Source organism: Loxodonta africana, unplaced genomic scaffold (assembly GCF_030014295.1).
Source record: "Loxodonta africana isolate mLoxAfr1 unplaced genomic scaffold, mLoxAfr1.hap2 scaffold_76, whole genome shotgun sequence".
Taxonomy (NCBI): Eukaryota; Metazoa; Chordata; class Mammalia; order Proboscidea; family Elephantidae; genus Loxodonta; species Loxodonta africana.
The window spans coordinates 441453-458956 of record NW_026975495.1 but is presented as its reverse complement, the minus strand read 5'-3'; the positions used below and the strand labels follow the sequence as shown (position 1 = coordinate 458956).

The window sequence follows — 17504 nt, the reverse complement described above, 5'->3', positions numbered from 1 at the left end:
TTTACCACTTACGCTAGGATGTCAGTAGGCAAGGTGCCCTTCCTCAGCATCTATGGCCCCTCTCTGGATGTGTTCATTCAGAGGAATCTCTTCCTTCTACCCCTGAGACGCATCACAAGTATGAGGGGCCTGACAGAGAGCCTGGAGATGAAACGGCGGAGGCTTCTGGCTGGACCGCTTCCCCGTGGGTAGACAATAGCAGGTAGTCTCTCTGGAAGGTCTTAGCTTCTGTTGATTGACATGGGCAATACAGTAGGGGCGGTCCCTGGCCAGGTGGAGCTTGTGGGCAGATGCAACCTCTCCGGCGACGAATAATCCCGCTGCTGCTTTGTTTGCTGAAAACCTCCCCCCGCCAACTCGGATGGGCAGAGAACATTCACCCACACCTGCCAGGGGCCTTTCCTGGGACTAAAGATCCCAACCTGGTCTCAACGTCGTCACCCTCTCAGCACACACCTTTCCTGCACACATAATCCTGCCTTTCTCCGTCAGTGCCTTATCCTACTAGGAAACAAAGCATGCCGCTCAAATAGGCCGATGCCGGGGAAATCGAGGAGACACTGCCATTTTCCAAATTTTTGCTGTCTACATGTCCCCGCCCCCGGTGCAAGGCTGCGTATGTGGCCGGGCTCCGAAGGCAAGGCCGAAATCCTGGCAGCCTGGGCCCCGGCAGTCCAATGGTTTATGGACGTGGGGACACGGATGACCTGTTTGCCACATACAGGAGAAATCCTTGGGCCCTTCACTGGCTCGCCATTCAGCTCCACGACGTCCACTCCTGGCCCTGGCCTTCGGCCGGTGCCCCATTCAACGTGTGCTCAGGAGCCATGTTTCTCCACCCATCGCTATCATTCTGCCACCAGGGGATATGTGAGTGTGGGAGTCACCATTTGTCACTGGCAGCAGCGTCACAACTCACTAGACTTCCAGGGACCCGCAGACCTAGGCTGCCTTCTGCCTCAGGCAAGGTCCCGAATCCTTTATCCCAGATGCTGACACCTGGCCACTGGCCGACATTCATTTTGATCAACACAGAGGTCTGAGTGAGGGTCAGCAGGCCGGGTAGGTGAAGTGAAGGCCAGGTGGGCGGGACTAAGGCTTCTTTGCCATCACCATGGAGACAGTCTCCCCACCGGAAGAGTAGGCGCAGCTTATGATGGGCCTGGTGACAAGGCTCAGCCAATGGCAGAGATCCAGCCCGCCAGGCAGATGACACAGGGCCCTCCATTGTGACCCAGGACACCTAGTGGCCACAGGATTTGAGCACACCCTGGGAAAGGCTACGCAGGCACAAGGGAGCCCCTGGTGCGGACTGCTTCAGGGCATTGGCACAGCAGGCCAGGGTCCAATTTTCCCACTTTCCTCAGGATATCAGTACGCAAGACATCCCCACTCAGCATCTCCTGCCTCTCTCTCTGTCTCTCTCTCTCTCTGTATGTGTTCATTCTCTGAAATCTCTTCCTTCTCCCCCCCAGGCGCTTCACAGCTTGGAGTGCCTGACAGAGTGTCTAGAGACGAAAGAGCAAAGGGGGAAGGCCTCTGGCTGTACTGGTTGCCCAAGGGCAGAGAAGATCTGGTAGTCTATCTGGAAGGACTAGGGAGTAGTGATTGATTGGGGAGCTACATCACGGGTGAACCCTGGCCGGGTGAAGCTTGTTGACACGGGGCAGCCTCTCCGGAGACTACTAATTCCGCTGATAACATTGTATTCAAATACCCGGCTGAGTGCCATGGGCAGAAAACATTGACACATACCTGCCAGAGGCCCATCCTGGGTCTGAAGAGTCCACCCTGGTCTCCAGCGACTCATCATCTCAGCACACACTTTGCCGGCACACATGGAATCCGCCTCTCTCCAGGAATGCTTCTCCTGCTAGGAAACACAGGATGGCACTCAGCCAAAGGAGAACACAGGCAAAGTCAAACGAAGCCCGCATTTTCAAGATTTTGCTTCTGCTGGGCCACAGCCCCCGGTGGCACACTGCATGCGCGTCACTTCTCCAAAGACAAGGCCGAAATCCGGGCGTCCAGGGCCCCAGCAGTCCAGAGTCTGCGGATGGCGGCATACTCTGCAGATGGTGCCACCTATTTGCCAAGTACAGGACGGAGGCCTGTGCCCTAGACTGGCTCCGCTAGGGCTCCACGACCTCAGCTATTTTTCGAGACCTTTGACCCGTGCCCTCGTGAGTGTGTAATCTCTAGTTACACTTCTCCTCCGACCACTCTCAATCCGCCACCTGCGGATACCTGAGCGTGGAAATCTACATCTATCACTAGCTGCAGTGTCACAGGTCACTAGGTGTTTAGGCTCAGGCTGACCTTGGCTGTCTTCTGCCCAGGCAAGGAGCGAAATCCTTCAAAGGAAATGAGGACACGTGGTCACTGGCCGACATCCTTTAACCAACACTGAGTCCCTGGTCAGCATCCTGGTGTCCTGGCAAGAAGAGCCAGGCACCTCCAGGAGCATCTGGAGGAGGAGACAAGGGCTGAAGAGAGTGCCACACCTACTGGTGCTGCTACACATGTGGGAGACCGGGCTGCAGAGGGTGCAGGCATGGCCTGAAGGTCAAAGGAGAAGCATCTGAAGACGTGCTAGGCCTCTTAGGCTGAGAGAAGGAGGATGTCTGGACTGAAAATATGCACCCTTCAGGGAAGAATTTCATTCAGGCTTCTTAAACCCACCTCTCCTGGAAGATCCATCCTTTTAGCCTTGTGCCCCTTCCACGCTCCCTCTATTACATGGAGAGATCCAGCCCTAGAGCACCAAGGTGGAAGAAGGCCCAGGATAGCTGTCCGAAGACATGGGGTCCACTCAAAAGCTCCCCCTGCCAAGGAGAGAAGAGGACAAGACTCATCTGCAGATGAGGTCTCAGGGCCCTGAGAACGAACATAATGTTTGTAAGGAAAGAGAAAAGGGATTTCAGTGGGACATGGAAGTCTGAGAAAGAGCCTCTGGACAGATAGCTCTAAGGGAGGTGTGATTGTGAAGGTGGGCTGGTCACTGAGTTCTTTGTAGTACAAGGTACCAGACAGAAGCCAGACTCTGGGGGGAACCTGCCTGCCAGTGAGCAGTGGGCATAAAACCCTAAACCAATGAGAATCGAATCCATTCCCAGCAGCTTCTGCACAGATCAGTGATGTTTGCTTGGTCTTTGTCTTCTCTGTGGTCTAACCTGATCTGTTCTGAGATCAGAGAGTTGGAATGGAAAAGCCTGACTGAGATGAAACGAGCAAAGAGAAGACAAGGCCTCCTAAATCTGGTGAAGACAGAACACAGATAATCAAAGGTGAGGATGGGAAGAAACAGATTGAGTTCCAAGTCCAATCCACAGTATCCCAGGGCCTGGGAATCCCTGGAAGTGCCAGAGGTGTGTACTCCCTGGGAGATGTGACCCCAAGTGTCAGAGGAAGCCCTGTGGAGCAAGGAAGGGAGGGCAGGGCCTCTAGGATGGGCACTTCCATACAGGCTGCCCATGTGAATTTCTCAGAGTGACCGTGACAGATCCTGAGAGGGACAGTTTGAGGCAAAGGAAAGTAAGTTTTCTGAAGAAGGCTGAATTCCGCCTTCTCCTGACAATGAAACAGAAATCCCGTCCTGCTCAGAGGTACTGAGTAGGAGGGATTGTGAATTCCCATCCTGCACAGAGGTTGGCTGGGAAGTTCAACTGTCTAAAGACAATGTGGCCAAAGTCTTCTTTATCTTTCAAAGATATATCTTTAACTTCTTGCAAATTCAATCCTGGATAAAAGCCTAGAATATACAAGCGTGGGTTTTTCAGGAGAGCAACAAGGGGAGAAGGTGATAGTGGCATATCAGAGAAGGAGAACAATAGTCTAATGGTCCCCGTGTTACTTAATGAATCACACATGGTGTCCAGCATTCTTCCTTATCTGTAGACATGTAAATGCAGTAGATGTTTGAGCAATAACTGAATTAATCCTCACAGAATTCTTTTTGGCCATTTCCAGGCATAGAGACCAGAAGAAGTCATTAGTTACAAGAGCAAGCAATAATTCGCTGGTCTGAATTTTGTTCAATTTCTGTGTTTGCCCTTCACAGATGGATAAAAGTCTCTGAATCTGGCATTGAAGACAGTGTTTTCTCTATTGTTATGGATTGAATAGTGTCCCCCAAAATATGTGTCAACCTGGCCAGACCCTGATTCCCAGTATTGTGTGGTTGTCCTGCATTTTGTGATCTGATGTGATTACTTATGTGTTGTAAATTCCAACCTCTGTGATGTTAATGAGGCAGGATTAGAGGCAGTTAGGTTAATGAGGGAGGACACAATCTACAGGATTAGGGTGAGTCTTGAGTCAGTCTCTTTTGACATACAAAGAGAAAAGTGAGCAGAAATGAGAGGGACCTCATACCACCAAGGAAGAAGTGCCTGGAGTGGAGCACGTCTTTTTGACCCAGTGTCCACACGCTGAGAATTTCCTAGGCCAGGGGAAGATAGATGACAAGGGCCTTCCCCCAGAGCCACAAACAGAGAAAGCTTTCTCCTAGAGCTGGTGCCCTGACTTCAAACTTCTTGCTTCTTAAACTGTGAGAGAATAAGCTTCTGTTTGTTAAAGCCATCCACTTGTGGTATCTCTGCTATAGCCACACTAGATAACTAAAAAACACATATATAAAATAGTCAAAACAGAAAAAAAGTTTCAAATACACACACATACACGTATGATGTTATTAACTTTAAAAGGTTTTACATTCTTATAACACATTTAACAATAGAGATTTGTATACAGAAGTTATAATAAGAGCCAGCCCCACATAAGTATATTGTACCAGCTCCCCTGAAGTGTCCAGTGTCCAAAGATACACATGTACCCTTTTACACACTGCTTTTTGCCGGGACACACGTAAGGACATTCATTTGTTTGTTTTTATGGAAATTAGGTCACACTCTACCCATGTTTTTCTCTGAATCACTCTTCACTTGACAATTTTTCATGGTTCCTCTAAATCAGCAGACATGGAAGAAGCACTCTTTTTGGTTCTTCTCATTTTTAACTCCCACCACTCTTCTGTCAGTTTGTTGTAGTGTGGTGGCTTGCATGTTGCTGTGATGTTAGAAGCTATGCCACCGGTATTTCAAATACCACCAGGTTCACCCATGGTAGACAGGTTTGAGTGGAGCTCTGGATTTAGACAGACTAGGAAAAAGGACCTAGTGATCTATTTCTAAAAAAAACTGGCCAGTGAAATCTTACAAATAGCACTGGAACACTGTCTGATTGAATGACAGAGGATAACCCCTTAGGTTGGAAGGCACTCAAAATACGAGTGGGGAAGAGCTACCTCCTCAAAGTAGATCCCACTTTAATGACATTTCCTGATGGGGCATAACTCATAATGAGAAGAAACTGATGCAAATATCCTTTAATAATCAGAATGTGGAATGAAGGAAGTATGAATCTAGGGAAATTGGAAGTCATCAAAAATGAAATGGAATGCATAAAGGTCAGTAATCCAAGGCATTAGTGAGCTGAAATAGCTTGGTTTTGGACATTTTAAACTAGACAATGATATGTTCTACTATGCCAGGATTGAGATACTAAAGAGAACGGCATCATATTCATCGATAAAAAGAACATATCAAGATCTTTTCTGAAGTACAACACTACAAGCAATAGGATAATATCCACAGGCCTACCAGGACGACCAGTTAATAAGACTATTATTCAAATTTACACACAAATCATGAATGTGAAAGATGAACAAGTTGAAGGTTTTTACCAAGTTATACAGTTTGAAACTGATCAAACGTGATGCATTGATCAATCATTTAGAATGCGAAGTTGAAAACAAAGCAGACAAATCAGCAGTTGGAAAATAAGGTATTGATGATAGAAATGACAATGAAGCTTACATGATAGAATTTGGCAAGACCAGTGACTTATTCATTGCACATACCTTTCATCAGGAACATAAACGGTGACTATACTTATGAACCATTCCAGGCAGAATAGACAGGAATCAAATTTGTGGAAGGTGATGATGGAGAAGGTCAATATCATGAGTCAGAATCAGGCCAGGGGCTGACTGCAGAACAGACGATCAGTTGCTCATATTCACGTTCAAGTTGAAGCTGAAGAAAATTAAAACAAGTCCATGAGTCAAAGTATGCCCTTGAGTATATCAAACCTGAATTTAGAGACCATCTCAAGAATAGATTTGATGCACTGCACACTAATGATCGAAGACCAGATTAGTTGTGGGATGATAGCAAGGACATCATATATGAAAAAAACAAAAAGTCATTAGAAAGACAGGAAAGAAAGCAAACACCAAAGAGGATGTCACAAGAGACTCTGAATCTTGCTCTTGAATGTACAGTAGCTAAAGAGAATGGAAGGAAAAATAAAGTAAAAGAGCTCAATAGAATACCTGAAAGGGAAGCTGGAGAAGACAAAGTATGATAATATAATGTGAACAGATCTGGAGTTAGAAAACCAAAAGGGAAGAAAACACCTGGCATTTCTCAAGCTGAAAGAACTGAAGGAAATATTCAAGCCTCTAGGTGCAATACTGAACGATTCTATGGGCAAAATATCGAACAACACAGGAAACATCAAAAGAAGACGGAAGGAATACACAGACTCAATACACCAAAAAGAATTGGTCAACGTTCAACCATATCAGGAGGTAGCATAGGATCAAGAGCTGATGGTACTGAAGGAAGAACTCCAAGCTGCACTGAAGGCATTGGCAAAAAACACGGCTCCAGGAATTGATGGTGTACCAAATGAGATGTTTCAACACACGGACGCAGTGCTGAAGGCGCTCACTTGTCTATTCCAATATATTTGGAAGACAGCTACCTGACCAAATGACTGAAAGAGATCTATATGTGTGCCCATTCAAAGAGAGGTGGTCCAACGCAATACGGAAATTATCAAGCAATGTCATTAACATCAGACGCAAGAAAAATTTTGCTGAATATAATTTAAAAACAGTTGCAGCAGTGCACAGACAGGGAACTACCAAAAATTCAAGCTAGATTCAGAGGAAGACATGGAACATGGGATATTATTTCTGATGTCTGATGGATCTTGGCTGAAAGTAGAGAATATCAGTAAGATGTTTACCTATTTCTGTTTCCTATACAAGCACACTCAACTGTGCGGCTCATGACAAATTATGGATAGCTTAGCAAAGAATGGGAATCCCAGAACACTTAACTGTATTCATGCGGAATATGTACATAGACCAAGAGGCAGTCATTTGAGTAGGGCAAGGGGATACCGTGTGGTTTAAAATCAGAAAGTTATGTGTCATGGTGGTATCCTTTCACCATACTTACTCAATCTGTATGCTGAGCAAATAATCTGAGAAGCTGGTTTGTAAGAAGAACATGGCATTAGTTTTGGAGAAAGATTCACTAACAACCTATGATATGCAGCTGATACGACCTTGCTTGCTGAAAGTAAAGAGGACTTGAAGCAGTTACTGATGAACAGCAACCACTACAGCCTTCAGTATGGATTACACCTCAACATAAAGAAAACAAAAATTCTCACAACTGGACCAGTAAGCAACACCATGATAAACAGAGAAAATACTGAAGTCATCAAGCATTTCATTTAACTTGAATCCATAATCAATGCCCACAGAAGCAGCAGTCAAGAATTCAAACAATGTATTGCATTGGGCAAATCTATTGCAAAAGACCTCCTTAAAGTGTTGAGAAAGAAAGATGTCACTTTGAGGACTAAGGTGTGCCTGAGCAAAGCCATGATATTTTCTATCACCTCACATGCTTGAGCAAGTTAGACAATGAATACGGAAAACTAAAGAACTGATTCATTTAAAATATGGTGTTGGCAAAGAATACTGAATATACCATGGACTGCCAGAAGAATAAACAAATCCATCTTGGAAGAAGTACACCAAGAATGCACCTTAGAAGCAAGGATGGCGAGACTTCGTCTCACGTGCCTTGGACATATTTTCAGGAGGGACCTGTCCCAGGAGAGGCTCATCATGCTTGGAGAAGCTGAGGGTCAGAAAAAAAGAGGAAGGTGCTCAACAACATGAACTGACACAATGCCTGCAAGAATGGGCTCAAACATAGCAATGATTGTGAGGATGGTTCAGGATCAGGCGGTGTTTCATTCTGTTTTACACAGGATCGATGGCATCTAACAGCCACAACTAACATATGTATGCGTATATATATGTATGTGTGTGTGTGTGTGTGTGTATGTATATATATATATATACCCATTGCCGTCGAGTCGGTTCCAACTCATAGTGACCCTACAGGACAGAGTAGAACTGCCCCACAGAGTTCCCAAGGAGCGCCTGGTGGATTCGAACTGCTAACCTTTTGGTTAGCAGCTATAGCTATTAACCATTATGCGACTAGGGTTTCCATACACACACACACACAGAAACACACATATATATACACACACACTCATATATATGTGTGTGTGTGTATATATATATATATATATGTTCTCTTCACTAGTTTTGCACCTCTAGAGATCCCAGGCTAAGACATTTGGTACCTACACTGGTTCTAGAGGAACCAAATCTTAAGGATGAGTTTTCTGAATTGATTCTCAAGTCTGGCTAATCTTAAAGGCACTGATAACTGTCTCCAGGAGTAAACAGGCTATTGTTAATCCATGGTGGAGGTGACAATAGAAATATACAAAATACTACTACCACTGGATCAAATATTTGTGAGAGACAAGGCTCTGTCTGATTATATATTTGATACTTTTCTATAATTTTGTCAGCATAAGAATAATAAGGAAGCTGCTTGTTTGGTCCTGCTTTTGCTAGCCACACTGGTGAATGAAAGAAATGGACTCAAAGCTCAAGCACCACATACAAGATCTGAAAGCTGCCACTTGTGCCCAGAAAGAAAACCATATTTCTTATAGTAACAAGGCTAATGCTGCCAAAAATAAACTCAGATTCTTATCATTAGAGTGACTGAATTAAAGCGCCAGTTGAATATCCAACCTCAAATGGTGTCTGAAGTTAGAGTGAGGGCATTGATTGGGAAGAAATGGGATCCTGAAACTTGGGATGAGGACATATGGGCAGACAGTCAGAAAGCGGGGGACAATGAACCTCCAATTTCTGTTGAATCGCTCTTCCTAACAGAACCAGATCTTTTACTACCATCTGAAGAGATTCTCTAATTTTGCCTGCTAAGGCACCCTTCCCAGTAAAACAATTATCCCTTCCACCTCCATCTGATGAGATTACCCCAGCTGTGCCTGAAGTGTCTTGTTTGAGTTGTCTCCTGGGGTGGTGTCTGGGGCATTGCCTGGGGCATCACCTTAGGCAGATGCCTTATAAGACACGGCTGAACATCCCACTGCCACTGCCCATTTTTGCTTCTAGACCTATACCTAGGCTTCAGTCCCAACAAGCCCCAAAAGGTGAACTATAAAGTGTGACCCAGGAGAAGGTATGCTAAACTCCAAAAGAACTGCTTGATTTTTGTAATATATACATACAGAAACCTGGTGAATATGTGTGGGAATGGCTATTCCGGGTGTGGGATAATGGTGCAAGCAACATAAAGGTGGATTAGTCTGAGTTTATTGATATAGGCCCAGGAAGCATGGATTCTTCATTCAGTGTTTCAGCTTGAGAGGTTAGAAAAGGATCTCATAGTTTATTTGGTTGGTTTACTGAAGCATGGATTAAGTGGTGGCCTACAATAAATCAAGTGGAAATGGCAGATCTGCCATTGTATAATGTAGGAGAAGGTAACCAAAGGCTGAGGGAAATTGGCAGGTTAGAATGGATTTATTAGGCTGGACCCACAGACCCACACACGGAGTGCCCAGGGGGCTTTCTTTTTACCATAGCGGTGAGGTACAAATTTGGGAAGCAAGCCCCAGCTTTACTGAAGACTTCTGTGGTTGCTATTTTATGTAAGTAAGAGTCCACAGTGAGAACTGCCCTAACTGAATTAAGACACCTAACTACAATGCAGTTGACTGGAGCCCATGGTGGTAGCAGCCAAGTGGTGGCACTCAATCAACAAAGACAAGGTGGGTGTGGTTACCATAACAGACAGTAGAGTCAAAGCAGTAATCAGAATAGTCTGCTCGCATGGATTTATGGCATTGGCTACTTAGTCATAGTGTCCCTGGGAGTGAAAGAACTGGGAAATGTACATCTCCTGGTACCTAGTGTCTTAGACATCTAGTGCTCCTGTAACAGAAATACCACAAACGGATGACTTTAACAAAAAAAATTATTCCCTCACAGTCCAGGAGGCTCTATAAGTCCAAATTCAGGGTGCCAATTCCAGGGGAAGGCTTTTTTTCTCTGTCACTCTTAGGGGAAGGTCTTTGTCACCAATCTTCCCCTGGACAAGAAGGTTCTCAGCACAGGGATCCTAGGTCCAAAGGATGCACTGCTCCTGACACTTCTTTCTTGGTGGTACTGAGGTCCCCCTGTCTCTCTGCTCTTTTCTCTTTTATATCTCAAAAGAGATTGACTTAAAACACAACTTAATCTTGTAGATTGAGCCCTGCCTCCTTAACATAACTGCTTCAAATCCTCGCTCATTAACATCATAGAGGTAGGATTTACAATACATTGGAAAATCACACCAGCTGACAAAATGGTGGATAATCGCACAATAGTGGGAAGCATAGCCTAGTCAAGCTGATATATACATTTTGGGAAGACAGAATTTAATCCGTAACACCTAGTATGCAGCTATCGACCTGTTAATGCCTTTTTCTCCATACCTGTTTCGAAGTATCACCAGAAACAGTGTGCCTTCTCTCTGACCTAAGTATATAAGGACCAAATAATATAGAGGAATCTCTGTTACATTTTCTCCATCTTACCGTTATTTGGCCTCATAGGCAGACCCAGTCACTTAATTGCACGGCAGAATGAAGAGATTAAAGCCCCTACATTCTTGCCAGTGGACCAGGAAGGTAGCTGCTCAGACATCAGAGAGCCTCAGAGAGACAGAGAACAGGCGGCTCAAAAGAGGGATACCATAAAGTTGTTTTTCATACCCCCCCACCTCCCATAGTTGCATATGCTTTGCTCTGACCCTAAGAAGTAGATCAATCCTTTGAGAACTGCATTATGGGTTAGAACACCAACAAGGTCCCAGACTGAGTGACACTCCCATAGATTACATCCAAATATCACCGCAAAGTCTTCAAAATCTGAACCGACATCTGAGCCACAGCATACAGAAGGTGGGAAAGAACCTGCAGCCTGAACATAACTGGGTCAAGTGATTCCTAAAACAAACAACATCAACATTTTCTGTAAGTCTTGGAATCATAGACAAAAACTTTAAAAAGCTACTTTAACCACGCTCAAAGAAATAACAGGCACACCTTAGAAAAATAGAAAAATACATAGAAACCATTCACAAATGAAAATTTTAGACAGGAAAAATAGAAAAATAGAGATAAATAATTCACTTGATCAGCTCTACAGCGGAATGCTGTTGACAGACAAAAGGATCAATGAGATGAAAATAGTTCAACTGAAAATATCCAATCTGAAAAAAAAATGAACAGAGCCTCAAAAAAATCCAAAAATATCTAACATTTATTTATTGGAATTCCATAAGGTGTAGAGAAAATATGTGGTGTAGAAAAAAGTATCTGAAGAAATACTGGCTCAACACTTTCCCAATTTGTTGAAAGACATAAACTTACAGATTCAAGAAGCTCTGCAAACTCCAACAAGTTAAACTCACATAATTTTACGCCCAAATGCCTCACTGTCAATTGTGGAATAACAAGGACCAAGAAAGTATCTTCAAAGAAGCTAGAGAGAAAACAACTCATTTCACACAGGAAAAACAATTGGAATGACTCCGTATTCATCATCAGAAGCCATGGAGGCCAAAAGGCTGTGAAAACAACATTTTTTCAACACTAAAAGAAAAGAAACATTAACCCAGTGTTCTATAGGCTGTTATTTCCTTCATGAGTAAAGGAAAAATATTGACATTCTCAGGTGAAGGACGCTTAAGAGAATTCATCGCCACCAGACTTGTTCTAAATGAAACACTAAAGGAAGTTCTTCAGGTGGTAGACTTGGAATTTCAGGAATTATGGAAAGCAACAAAGTCGAAAGTACCTTCTGAAGTTCGCCCTTCAGCCAAAGATTAGACAGGTCTATAAAACAAACAGTAACACACGTGAAGAAAGTGTTTCTTAGTTCAATCGTGTGTATGAGACCAAAAGTGCAAAACCTGCCCAAAAGCACAGAAAAGAGGGCAGGATGGAACAGGAATCATGGCAGATGGAAACGGGGAACTGGAGCATAGAAGAGAATACTGACACATCATGAATATTGCCACCAATGTCACAAAACAATTGTGTATAAATGGCTGAACAAGAAAGTAATTTGCTCTGTAAAGTTTCAAGTAAAACACAATAAAAAATTTTTAAAAAGTGGTAGGTATCTGGGTAAACATATTATGCCAACCCTGCTGTCACTGCACAACACGGCGCAGGACTCCCCTCTTTGGAAAGACTTTCTAGCCTATTGGAAACACTTTGGAATATACTCTTGGTGGCAAATTAGTATTAGAGAATGGGATTAATTTTGAAAATATGAGATGTCTGTACTCATGTCTGGTGAATAAACTGGATAATAACATTTTCAGAGCGAAATGAGATGTTCTAACAGAAAAATAGGCCTGAATTCCCACGTGGGCCATGAGCCTACTACTCTGAAGGCCTTTCCCAGAGAGGCATTTCAGGCACTTCTAGAGCAGCAGGAGCACTGGGGAATGCATGTATCAACCTCCCCCAGGGCCTTCTGAGGGGTAAGTACCTGCTTTAGTACTGAGTTTAGTGGTTCATAAATAGTCATTCTGCATAAGGTCTTCGGGTTCAAGTCTGTAATCCAGCTGGGATTTCTGTGTGTGTTGCATCTCTGCATCAAAAGAACATACTTCTAGAAGCAGAATGCCAGGAGAGAGGCAGTTGGGCAGTTGGGGGCGGAGGGTGCTGCGCAGACAGGGGTGCCCAAGGGAGGCACAATATAGTCATTCTGCAGGAGGTCTAGTCATTCTGCATAAGAATTAGAATGCTTCTGTCAATGCATAATAGTTTACATGCAGGACATAAACAAAGTGACTGAAGGACAAAGTCGAATAGTAAACCAAGCCACTCCCCGTCAGTCCTTACCTGAGAGGGTCTTCACAAGGACTTCCGGGGATGGAGAAGGACACAGTAAACGCTGATTTATTTTACCTCTTCCTTCCTCAAGAAACAGGAACTGGTGTTAAGATGTCAGATGTCAAGCCCCAAACTCCTCTTCTGGTCTGTATTTAAGCTGTATAATAAAACTGGGAATCAGGCAATCAGCCGTGAGCAGACAGACCCAGGAGTATTCCCAGTGCCCCACATCTTTGAGCTCCAGTGAGATTCTGTTCTTAGTTATTACGTTAGCAGAGGAGCTGAAAGACTGAAATTCTGTGTTTTAAGGCAACTTGGGCTTCAAACAGTCACTTATTGCTAAAGTCGTATTTCTCTATGTTAGTTTATGATCCTTAACTCAAATCCGGAGTTTGGAGCTCATTTTGATAACTCCTCATTAGTCTGCATAGACTAGAGTCTGCTCACAGTCAGTGATGACAATGGAGGAAACAAAGTCCCTAGCCCAGAGTAGGGACTGCTCCCCATATTTGGGGCAATGCCCCTGGGAAGCATTGGCGAGGTGCACTTTGGCCTCTGTGGCTTTGCCTTCTGCTCCTGGAATTGCACCCTGGGGGCCTCCATATGCAGACCCAGAGTCCCTGGGTGACCACAACTCCCGCCCTTCTGGGTCATCCTCCGGACACACATTGTGATATGCTTCCTGCCCTCCTTTCCAGCATAAGCTCTGCGATCACAAGTGGCAGAACCAGTTCTCAGGTCCAGACCCTAGACCTTGCCCTCCTTGGCCTTAGGCTTCCCCTAGTCCTGGTGGAACTTGCAAGCACCCGGCTGGGCGGGCTTGGGCCTGTCTCAAAAGGCTCATGGCGCACGCAGGTTCCACCTCCTTGGAGTCTGCGGGCTTGCGGTGGGCAGCCCGGCATCTCGTGCCTCCCTCGGGCGCCCTCTCTGAGCAGCAGCTCCCCTCCCCCTACCCCGCCAACCACCCAACAGTCTCACTGCCTGCTTTCTACTTCTAGAAGCACGTTCTTTTGATGCACACATGCAGCACAAACAGAAGCCCAGCTGGATTACAGACTTGAACCTGAAACGCACAACTTTAAAACTACTAGATTGGGGGAGGGGGTGTATTGGCAGTGAAAAAAGGAAAAAAAAAAATAAGAAAAAGAACAATTACAAAAAAAGTATTAGAAGACTGTATCCTCACAATATGGACTCAAGAAGGCTGCGGATACACAACTGCGTAGATAGCATACTGTTGTCTCTTTCTTTGCAAATAAGTCTTAAATGAGGGAATTTGGTACCGGGAAGAGTTGCAGAGCCTGACTTTGGGGAAATCTGGGATTGATGAATTGGCTTGCATGAGGCTACAAGCCCTGATAATCAATATTTAAAGATGAGATTCGAGCACCCTAGAACATGCATCAGAATTTTTTCTAAGTAAATTAGCACCAGAAGATGCCTTTAACCACTAAATAAAGTGGGTCAGTAGTTCAACATCTCCCTACAAAGAAAACGGCAGACCTAGATCGTTTCCAGTCAGGTTCCAGCAAACATGCAAGAAACAGTCATTTTAATCTTGTACGTAGTCAACAGAGATTAGAAAATCATGAGATATTCCCCTAACTTGATCCTTAAGGCTAGTTTAAAATTGATAACAAACTAGAGAAGGATAGTAGAAGAAGAGTTAGAGGACAAGCACACTCAGTAACTGAGATGCAAAACCCTACGTAAGACGCCAAGCAAAGGAAATCCAGCAAAGTATAAACCACGTAACATGCCATGATCAAGGCGGTTGATTGTAGGCATACAAATTTGAGTGAACATTAAAGATTTAGTAATTTCATTCACCACATGCATAGGTGAAAGAAGAGAAGACATATCCTCACCTCAAGAGATGGGGGCAAAGCAGGTTGATAAAATCCAATCACACGGAGAGATAAGGGCTAGGAGCAAACATGGAACAGAAAAGGAGTTCCCGAACGTGGAAAACTACAACTAGCATGATAGTTCATGGTGACGTGTGGGACATTCTCTTTAAAATTAATAAACAATAAAATAAGGGTGCTTCTATCATTACTTTTATTAAACATTTAACACTGGAAGTGTAAGCTAGTACAAAAAAACAAAAAGTATAAATGCTATTCATAGATTATAAGACTGTCTCCATTGAAAACTGTAGAAAATACTGGAATTAATAATAATCATAAATATAAAATAAATTGAAATTTCAATGCATCACCATCGAGCTGACTCTGTCATAACTCTTAGGTGAAAGCAAAGGACACTGATAGGGAAAGAGCAGGTTCGGGTGGGCTAGACCAAGGAGGGAAGAAAATTATTCTGCACTGGGCTGAACTTATAAGCACGGTTATGTGTGTTAGTTACCTAGTCCCTCCATAACAAAAAATGTCACAACTAGATGGCTTTAAAGAACAGAAATTTACTTTCTCACGGTTTAGCAGGTAGTCGTTCGAATTCAGGGCATGGCTGTAGTGGGAGGTCCTTCCTTGTCTACCTCAGCTTCTAGTAGATGCCAGCAATCATTTGTGTTTCTGGCCTTCTAGAAGCATCTGTCTTCTTTGTCTGTCTTCCTTTTCACCTGTTTGTGTCTGTGTGTGTTCTGCTCCTTTTATAACTAAGAAGAGTTAGGCTTAGGACCCACCCTACATTGGTATGACCTCATTCACATAATAAAAGCAGGCCCCCTCTTTCCTAACAAGGTCAGATTTACAGGTACCGGGGTTAGGATTTCCACATACATTTTGGAGGGACACAATTCAATCCCTAACAGTCGACTTACCAGATACTCTGGATTGAGAGTACTCGCATGAACACCTGAGAGTGGTTCCAATTCTTTGCTACATTCGTTGGCTGAAACTTGTCTCAATGGTCATCCATAGGAATGCTGGAGCAATTTATTGTGTAGGACCTAGCCAACCATTCCTAATCACGTCCATTGTGTGGAAAAACACACAATCCCATCACTGAAGCCTTGAGAAATTCATCGATAAGAATGGAATGGTGGTTGGAACCAAGAATTGTTTCATAGCCTAGATAACATGGTGTGGGTGTTAGATATTCACATGGAGATGTCAGGTAATAAAACTTCACCCCACATGGGGATGTCAAGAATAATACCAACAGCTAATGTTCATTGAGTACCTACACTGGTGCCAGGCACTCCTGTGCTTTCCCTTTCATGTTTGCTTTTCATGATGGCCATATGAGGAATGTATCATTATAATGCATAAAGAGGTCAATACAGAGAGTTAGGCTGACATTTCAATATATGAGTCTGGACCCAGGAGGAGTTTGAATGGATGGAGGTATAAACCTCACGTCCTTAGCTACAAATAGACAGCAGTAAACTCACTGAGGCATCCTACAGGGAGGGTGTCAATAGAGAGAGGAGCAGGCACCAAGCCCAAGGGTACTCTGGTATCTAGAAGCCTGCCAGGTGAACAGCAGCCAACAAGCCTCTCTGAAGTCCAGTGTGGTTCCTGGAGGATTGTCTGTCCTTGCTCTCAGCTGCATTTCCCCAGTGCTCCTCCCACCTGCACTGGGTTGTCCCCTTCATGACGACAGGGACAGTGTGTACCTTTCACCACTGTATCTGCATAACATAGACTATTTCTGGCCCATGGAATATACTGACTGAATGAAAAATAAACAAATGATAAGGACGTAAAATGCTTCGTAGTTGATACCTTGGGATACATTAAGGGGCTTCATGAGTAAGAGGGAGAAAAACTGATCAGGGCTGCTTCTGAGACCATCTCTTAGGCGTAAAGAGTGTTAAACAATAATTAAACAAAGAGATTTAATGGCAGAGATGTATGTTAAAAAGATGTAAGTATACATTGAAGATTACTAGAAACATGCACATTTATTATTGCAACTATAGTTCAAATTGTTAAAAAACATATACTACATGCACACAGAATATTATAAAGTAATTTAATGCCCTCATTAAAAAAAAACAAAAAAAATTTATCATGAGAAAAGACTAATGATGAATGAAAATATCAGGATATAATATCTGTGTTAATGTACATAAATGTGTGTGCTAATACACACATAAAACCAGTTGCCACTGAGTCAGTTCTGATTCATGATGACGCCAGTGTGCCAGAGTAGAACTGTACTCCATAGGGGTTTCAGTGGCTGGGTTTTCGGAAGTAGGCTGCCAGACCTCTCTTTCACAGCAATTCTGGGTGGACCTGAACTCCAACTTTCTGTCAGCAGCTCAAGATATTAACCATTTGCATCAACCAGAGACTCTAATACGCATACATGCCAATGTAAGTAAGATAACAGACATATCGGAACGTTAATAATTTATTCTATGCATTACGTATGTTTTCTTGTTA

The 17504-nt window shown here is 43.8% G+C and overlaps 3 long non-coding RNA genes across 14 annotated transcripts in view; 1 reads left to right on the top strand and 2 right to left on the bottom strand.

Moving 5' to 3' along the window:
* Positions 1-17504, bottom strand: part of LOC135230104 (uncharacterized) — a 617741-nt gene that overhangs the window by 392592 nt on the left and 207645 nt on the right. The window lies entirely within an intron of this gene.
* LOC135230107 (uncharacterized) overlaps positions 1-17504 on the top strand; it is a 495299-nt gene that overhangs the window by 461787 nt on the left and 16008 nt on the right. The window lies entirely within an intron of this gene.
* LOC135230106 (uncharacterized) overlaps positions 3128-17504 on the bottom strand; it is a 53643-nt gene continuing 39266 nt past the window's right edge. Inside the window, exons 2-4 of one of the 2 annotated variants that reach the window (XR_010320757.1) lie at positions 13162-13309; positions 12806-12907; positions 3128-6095 (exon numbers count right to left, since the gene is read on the bottom strand). This is a non-coding gene — a long non-coding RNA (uncharacterized LOC135230106). Of the gene's footprint in view, positions 6096-12805; positions 12908-13161; positions 16626-17504 lie in introns of those variants that run through there. The other variant, XR_010320755.1, reaches the window with a different exon arrangement.